Source organism: Macadamia integrifolia, unplaced genomic scaffold, assembly GCF_013358625.1.
Source record: "Macadamia integrifolia cultivar HAES 741 unplaced genomic scaffold, SCU_Mint_v3 scaffold2956, whole genome shotgun sequence".
In the NCBI taxonomy this organism is placed as follows: Eukaryota; Viridiplantae; Streptophyta; class Magnoliopsida; order Proteales; family Proteaceae; genus Macadamia; species Macadamia integrifolia.
Genome location: NW_024869087.1, coordinates 25,543 through 34,678, shown reverse-complemented (window position 1 = coordinate 34,678; position 9,136 = coordinate 25,543). Strand labels below are relative to the sequence as shown.

Below are 9,136 nucleotides of genomic sequence, written 5' to 3'. Positions count from 1 at the left end.
ACAAAAGACTCAGATGTTGAAGAAGTATAGTAGCAATAGGATTTCTAGTTTCGATTGGGAAGATCAGATTTTGAAACCAAAACTGTAAAAATAAAGACCTTCTAAAATTCCCAAGTTGACTCAAAAGGACCCCTAATTAGTCTTTCATATTGACTTAAAGTAAAAAGACTCGAAACAAAGCACTACAACCTATTAAGCATCATAATCTAACTCAAAACACTTCACTTACATACTAATTTTGTAGTCATACTTTATTGCCACTTTATAGGCTTATAAATTAGTGCCATTACAATAAGAACCCAAGAAAATAAAAGGCTCAACCTGTAAAACAAAACTACACAAAGCTTGTTTTCAGCCCATTGGACTGCCACCTGCCCCTTGTGGGCCTCCTAGACTTACACCTAGGCCTCCATACAGGATTGATGTCCAATGCAACTGCATCATGAAAATATTCACCAGGCAGTCGAGCAACAACAATAACCCTTTGAATTAAGGTGGGGCCAAGAAGACTAAATTTCGTACTTAATGAATATGTAGGATTGGTAAGATGACAAAGCCTGTGTCTAGATTCTTCCAACTAGCAGACCTCTCAGCCTAGCATTGAAGGCCGAAAAGAACTGCCGTGGCAGTTTATATATCTAAATTTTTGGGAACACCTACAGATTCCTGTGGCTTAGCCTCACCTGCAGGCAAAAGTGCGGACACCATTGTGCACTGAATATTCACCAGATGTTCTCTCTATTTCTGGAGGTGAGACAAGGTAAAGCCTTGGAAGCTTCAACTCCCCATCGTATTGGAGCATTCAAGCATAGTGGATCTTCGGGAATCGAACACGGTCAAATTTATCAAAGTCTTCATACTCAAGTGCCTTGGCAAGCATAACCATACGATCTGCACGGAAGTTGAAAGTGACAACAGCATCACCATCCAATATGGGGCCCACAGCCTTCCCACTCTCATCAACTATAACAAATGGAGGCAAGTACTGATCATTGGCCTTGTGATCCTCCCTCAGCTTCTTCACAGCTTCCACTGCACTCCTAAATTTGAACGGTGCTTCACCAAGAACTTGGGCATCCCATCCTCGTTTCACAACACCCCAGTCATTCTGCAATGATATGAAGTAGATGGATTGACCTTAGAAAAAACTAAAGATAGTACAGTTCGGAAATGTAAACCCATAGAACAGATGGAAAGAAAGTCATATGGGTAAATGTGTAGACCTAAAAGGCTGGCAATTTAATTGATCATTAAGAAGTTACTATGCCAAAAAGTAATCAATCTGATCAATTGTTCAATAATCTGTAGGCTTTTCCATACAACTTTTTCCATATTTTTTCTGACCACAGGATACTTGGTGAGAGCAATGGCCTCATGCATGTAGTATAGACACTAGAAAAGCCTAGGTAAACTGTCCCTAGATCATAATTGAAGCTTAAAATTATGAAATCCATAAATCAGCCTACCTCATAACGATCCATTGTAACATACATGCGGCCACCACCAGAAGCGATCTGTGCATCGATGCCTTTCTCCCGTAATTTTGAGAGGTCATTCTCAAGAGTCTCCAGAAACCCAATGCTTGAACCATCCAAAACATCACGGCCATCAGTGAGAATATGAACACGGATTCTCTTTGCACCATGCTCGGTAGCTCCTTTTAACAGAAACTACGAAAACAACAATGATAATAATAGTAATCACAGCTAAGTCTCAGAAAGACTAAACAATGGCATAATCATAATGTCTACCTGCAACTGATCAAGCCGAGAGTGAACACCCCCATCACTTAATAACCCGATGAGGTGCAATGTGCCGGTGTCAAAACATTCCTTTATGAACTTAAAACCTTCTCCTTCATAGATTTTTCCCGAGGCAAGAGCAAGGTCAACAAGCTTCGCTCTGTATTTAGAAACTAATAAAAATCAGTACAGGCAATTTATTAGACAAATGACAGCAATCTAATATAAGTAGAAGACAAAATATAGAGGTCACCCAAGGCCTATTCTATGATGGGTGGGCTTGGATGTGCTGACCCTGTAAGTTTGGCTCAAACCTTTGGGAGTCCAGCCAGAACTAGACCCAACTATGGTTAAAAGATTGTGACAGTTTCAAACCTAGAACAATCAACAATATTAACAAGGAGGAAAAGAAGAAGGAAACAAGAGAGAAGAGAAGAAGAGAGGATAGAGAGAACAATAGCTACCGATTGGAGAGAATAGTGAGTTCGTCCAATCAGTAGCAGTAACTTGTATTTATAACAATGTAATTGACCAATTACAAGCATGGTTTTAAAGTATCGGTGTGTATCATACTGTATCGGCTGATACGTATCGGTATCAGTCAATTTTGATACAATACATGTATTTTATAAAAAAAATTGGGTATCGATGATACGTATATTTGCCAGAATGAATGAAAATATTTGTTTTACTTATGTTTTTTGCTATTTTGAGTAGATTTAGGTAAAATAAATTAAAACATTACATCAAACATGAATTATTACATCAATTAGTTTATAGATTTTAAAATTTCTTCGAAAGTTGATAATAGACTATCTACATGTAAGAACCATCATCATTTATAACAATTTCAATTGAAGGTACTTGTCTCTCAGTAAAGTCTTCTCTATTTTAGTATTTATGCATGAGACATGTTATACATTACACTTTTTCCTTTTTGGCAAAAAGTGGATAAATATGTGTATCCTACCCATTTATGTGCGAACTTTAGCATATCTCCGAAACAATATGATACCTCTGATACATATCTTAAATTTACACGACTAAGACAACGACAAATACCGATTTAATCCTTGATTACAAGTATACCGGCTTACTTATGTCTACAGAGTCCCTAAGGAATAAAAGCTATTCCAAAAGTACCCATGCAATACATATATCTAAACAATCCCCCTAAAGTTGGAACATATATATAACTCATGCCCAACTTGGAACAACATTGAAGAAACACACTTTTAAACAAGACTTTGGTTAAAAAAAAAATCACCAAGTTGCTGAGTAGATTTGACAAATGAAGTCGAGATCACCTTATTACAGCATTTTGCACAAAATGACAATCAAATTCAATATGCTTAGTCCTTTCATGAAAGCCAAATTAGTGTCAATATAATGGCTACCTGATTACATGTGAATAGGTTTATTAGTTGGAAAATCAAGCTCTTGAAGAGAAGACTTTAACAACATCAACTCAGCTGTAATATGAGTCATAGTTGTATATTCAGCTTCCGCACTAGACCTCACTACTGAAGTCTATATCTTACTCCTCCAATCTTAGTATGAAATACACCGAGATTTAGCAAAATATTTGATTTTGACGAAGGTCGTAAAGAAACTATGTGCAACTCAAAAGGAATGCAAGGAGTTGACTAAAATTTCGACACTTCTATGAGATTTTGGGTTTGGTTGGCAGTTTTGGTATCATTTTTGCAAAACGATACATTTTAATCGTCTAAATACCATGATAATTTTCACTCCCATCCCAAACCATATTTTCATATCCTGCAATGGATTCATCAATATCATTCTTATCAATATATATTTTTCCTGGTACCTTTAATTAATCTGTTGCTTGCTTTTACGGACTAATGACATACTTATGGTTTGATACATAATAAATTTTCCACCCCATTTTGGACCTTTTTGGTTGAAGTTTTGACCCATTCAAAAGGCTTCATGTGCTTTGTTCAACTCTTCAGAGGTAGGCTTGACTAGAGCCGACCGCTTAAAGCCCGAAACCAGACTATTTTCTAATAATAAGGGCGTGTATGGAAATGTTAAAAGAAAAAAAAAATCTGGTTTTTTGTACTTTTTAGAACACATTTGGAACAAAAATTTTGTGTTGTTTGGTCTTTTTTTTTTTTTTGGAATGAACCTGATGAAAAGAAAAGAAAAGAAGAAAGTAGTTTTGATGCCCTTTTGAGAAACATTAAAATCAAGCTCAGGAAAAGAAAAAGTTAAAGCAAAAGTGTGCATAAAAGGGGAAAGTTTTATGACATCAAACTCTTTCCACTGCCGGCGCCGCCAATACCACCTCCATTGCCACAACCTCCAATTCAACTTTACCATACAACATTTTCTTGTACAAAAGTATTCCAAATTAACAGAAACATAAAAAATAACAAATGAAAATTTTGACTTAGAAATACTAATTTGGAATAGGAACATTGCCATACACACCCTAAACAGCCGGGAACAGGTCTCAGGTAAAATATCATGTGTATGTGTATGTGTATGTGTGTATTAAGTTGTAGGAGGTGGTTGTCGCTTGCCCTACACCCCGCCATCACTTGCTCTCCATCGATGTCCGCTCAATCGGTCAAGCCAAAAACGATTATGGTTAATAGGTCAGACCACGGTCCTCTCTCTCTTTCTAGTCAACTAGTATACAGTAATGTTCCTGTCATTGTTCACTTCAGCATGAAGACTTGGTATTTGTAAAACTGCTTTTATCTCAGCAAACACTCCTAACATTGTTGAACCCCTCTCATGCCACATTCCAACAGGAGCTAGATACATGATCCATGTTTTTCCAAGACTGACCATGGTTCACAGGTAAGCCCTCAGCCCTCCCTCTTCGGCTCTTCTAACTTGTAGATCATCTGTCTGCCCGTATTCTCCCTCACAGAGCGTGGGCTCTTCCCTATCTGTTTCAGGCTTACTGGGACAATTCCCTCCAGCTCTGGCCTTCTTCCTTTGGGTTTCTTCTTCGTTGCATGGGCACTAACGCACAGCTAGTTGATTGCAACTGATTGTAAATCAGCTTGATATACTACCAGCCTGTGGTAAAATTGATCTATGACCACCATAAACAAGTACAACTGGCTTTTGAGCCAGAAAGAAAAGCTAACCTACAGCACCTGCAAAGTGTAGAGTTGGGTCTTCATTTCAGTGACTTTCATCCCCTTGTTGTGGGAACAAGAGAACATGAAGATCGAAAGCATCAGCAACAGGCAGAATGTGAAAGAATCAATAGAAGATTGAGGCAATCTATATTACCATCACCAAGGTTCATGGTATCGGGGTTTCGACCTCTGAGGAGACCGAAATTTCAGTGGAAACCTGAGAAATTTCGAGGATACAAGAGAATTTTTCCCGGAATGGTAGAAACTTAGGTTTCGACCCCCAAATAGTGTTTTTTTGTCTGATTTTTTGTGTATAGCATATTTTAAACATTTCTAACACATTCACATCATTAGTTTCATAAAAAAACACAAAGTCTTACTTGTGTGGTGAAACAAAGGTTCGATAATCAATACGATGACTTGTTGGCTTAAATTCTGAAACTTTACTACATAATGACTATATATAGTCTACAATCTACATCAAAACATAAGACATAATCCAAATGATCCAAAACAGATAAAAATATTACATCATCAATAGTTGTCTATCAACACTGAACAGTAGTGACTCAATTACTCAACATTCAAAAGTAGTGACTCAATTCCAAATAGAGTGTCTAGGTGGTTCCATCCAAGTAGTGACTCACTACTCTCAAGGCACGCATGTTATCTTTTCTAACATTATTTAGTAAGCTATATATACTTTATATCATAAAAAAATCAATATTAAGCTACATTAAGTCATTAAAATCACATTTAGCCACATCAAATCATAAAAAATCAACATTAAGTCACATTAAGTTATAAAGAGTCAACATTTAAAGAAACGCTCTTGTTCTATAATAATTTTGACTGGTCAAATTTTATTTTTACATGAGACTTTTTGTATTACTTATAACATAAAACCAGCTTTCTAACAAGTCTAAGATTACTTAAATCTGAATTGTAATGACATAGTTATGCTCTGGTCAAACTTATTTTAAAGTGTGCGAATGCTATTAGAATCGCCTGAATGAAAATAATTTTAGGGATATCAAAACAAAATATTATTTTTCCAGAATTTTGATTTTTTGAAATGTTTTAACATTATAGGATTTATAAAATTTTCATAATTGAAAAAAACCCCAACATTTAAAAGTTGAAAATCGCCCCTATAACCAAAATTCAGTTTTTGTTCTTGGACTGGGAGGGTTGACTTTTTATCCTTTAGGAATTTGATTTTTAAACTAGTTTTATTGGATTCAAATATGGGGTATTTCCTTATTTATGAATAATATCTTAAGTGCCAAAAAATGAGAATCTCCATTGTTTTCCCAAGTTTCCCACACTTGGGAGAAAAAATGCACAAGTGAAGGTCGAAATTTCCCATGTTTCGAAACTTGGTCGAAACAGGTGATTTTTTAAAATCCCCTAAAGTTTAGTTTCGACCTAGGTCAATACCTGCGAAACATGCGAGCTCGAATTCTTGAACCATGACCATCACTAATGAGAATTTTGTCAATAAAATATGGCTTTTCTAGGATAAATGCATCGAAGTGCTTGGCTCGGTTGGTTCAAGTTGGACTGGGTCATGATTGAAGAGGACATGTTGGGACGAAGACCAACAAGGCTCGTAACCAACCAATTCTTTACTGGTTGGCCACAATGCTAAGTTTTGGAGATCGATTCCTTAATCGGGCGTTGACAGTCGAGGGTCTCAAATTGGTGAAACCAGCCAAGGTCAACTGGTTGCCACCCCTATTTCCAAAGAACATAATATTAGCACTTATATACTGTGATCATAACATCAAATACCTTTTTCTAAATGCACGAGTATCCAAGAAAGACACTTGATTGCTATATCATGTCGTAAATTATGAATAAAAAAAGTACAGCCCTAGTTTCTTTGTAAAATTTGATGTTTGTCATTGTGTTAATTTTGGTCCTCTTAACACCTTTCTTCCCTATCCAGCTGGCTGCATAATTAAGAGACGCTTTTAACTATTTTCGAACCTTAAAGAGTTTGACTTTGATGAAACTGCTGATAGAACAAAATCTTAGACTGGCCACACCTTGTCATTGATTCACTTAAATTTAAAAAATTCCAACAGCTTTTGCCAACTTCCCTTCCCCACCCCACACCCTCCGAAAAAAAAAAAAGAAGCTCCGTCAAGCTTTAACCAACTACAGCTAGGTATAATTCAAATTTCCTGTATCTCACCATAACTCCAGAATAGCAGAAATTCATTTTGAGTTCAAGAAGACCAATTAATGTGAAAACCTAGATTTGAAACCTTCTTGTTACATGGTTAGGCACAAATAAGTCCCTGTGGAGAAGGCCTCAGGGCTAGAATCCCCCTTAATGAAGGGCAGCGCTGGGGAAGCAGCCTTCATTCCTGAGCCGCTTTTTGACAACCAAGCATTAGCAACAGGGAAACATTTTTAAGAAAACCTATGAGTTGCCCTAGTACTGCCTTGATTCTACACAAGACAGGCCTTTAAGAGAACAGACAAAGCAGTCTTTCTAGTTGATCAGAAAATAGAAAAACACACCCACCCAACTGCCTACCACAAAAAGAGTGAAATGTGTCCCACCTTTATATTTTGGCTCTTGTTTCCAAATTGATGAAAGACCATTGGTAGTTTAGTGGTTTAATATTTTGTAAGCCATTTTGAGGTCTTACTCTGCATTAAGCATTTACAATTTTTTATTAAAACAAATGGTCAAAAGATTAAACGGGTGGGTATTGGGTAGTTATTTGGTTTACCATTATAAAACTTACTTAGATATCATCAGGGCCAGAACACAACAGTTTACCCTTGGGCATAAATCCGTCCAGCACCAGTGCATTATGACCAACTTCACTGTTTCCCATGTCGTCATCGGTTGGAAGCCCCACAGCTGTACCATGCACCTCAATCAACCTCCATCTCTCCGGTGCACCCTTCAAGGTAGACATACAGTAAATCTCAGTAAATTACCATAAAACTAACAATTAACAATAAACAATAATATGTGTTGAACATCTCCAATCAATGACGAGCTCCGAGAAAGTCGTATGAGATGGAATGGTCACGTTCAACGAAAGCCTAGAGAAAAAAGAACTAGGGGCAGGCCTACAATGACCATAGGAGAAGTTGCGAGAAATGACATGCATAGTTTGGATCTTGTACCAAGTATGACTTTGGATAGAGCCTATTGGAGAGCAAGGATCCATGTTGCCGATCCCATTTAGTGGATAATCTCTTGACTTGCTGGGTTGTGCCTCTTTCCTCTTACTTTCCTCTTGCATTTCTCCTTCCTCATTTATGCATCTCTTCATTCCCCCTTTCTCTGTTTAGACCACAGTTTTTTCCTACTTTGTTTTGTGGGATCCATGTAGCCGACCCCATTAAGTTGGGATTGGACTTAGTTCGTTGTATTGTTGTTGTATGTGTTGAACACCTCGTTCCTATTCCTAGGTCTACCCATGGATTGGCCCATGAACTCAACAAGAGGATGTAGTGGAATGTTTTCATAACTACTGGGGATGGTCAGACACTGTAATTTTCTTCTGGTCCTTTTCATGTCTCAGCTCTTGAGCAATGTGTTGAATGTTAACCTTATTATTTTTTCAATAAAGTATTTGTAGAATGCAACCATATGTTTTTTTTTTTCTTTTTTTCATAAACAGATATTTGGTGGTCAACACTGTGAACTATGGAAGACCAACTCAATTTAACCTACTGTGAAGCTTAAAAACATCAGGTTCTGAACATGTATACCACAATAATACATGTCGGAAATACAGGAAATTGAAGACACATTTACCAATATAGGATTGCTATGCGATCATTATTTCTCATCCAAGTTAATGCAGCGTTGCATTTTTGCCTCTACATAGGTTTGCAGTGTCTACAGGTAGGCACCTTGGATACTTTTCATCAGCCACGTGGCTGCTTAGTCAGTGCTTGTAGAAGTTGTCCATATCTCCCTTAGTCATCGCAAGTATCATCCTAAAGCATTAGGCCTTATGACAACCAATAGATAATCTCATGGCAGAACCCCAGTGCGCTCATGATTAAGTCAGGAAAACCCAAACGACTAGGCTCAAAACAAAGAAAATTATGGCAAAGATGCTGCAGGGAAGTAAATGCTGGATAGCCGTAAATGCTTGGCTAAATCCAAAGCCCTACTAAACTTAACCAAGAGCCATGGACCATGAATTAAACAATCGTGTGCAGATCATCAAGAGAACGCAAAACCTAAATCGATGGTATAGGAGGTACAACGAGAAAATTGGGGGGGGGGGG

At 37.3% G+C, this 9,136-nt stretch overlaps 1 pseudogene; it reads right to left on the bottom strand.

Annotated features, from left to right (window-relative positions):
* Positions 1 to 225: 225 nt before the first annotated feature.
* Positions 226 to 9,136, bottom strand: part of LOC122067522 — a 9,343-nt pseudogene continuing 432 nt past the window's right edge.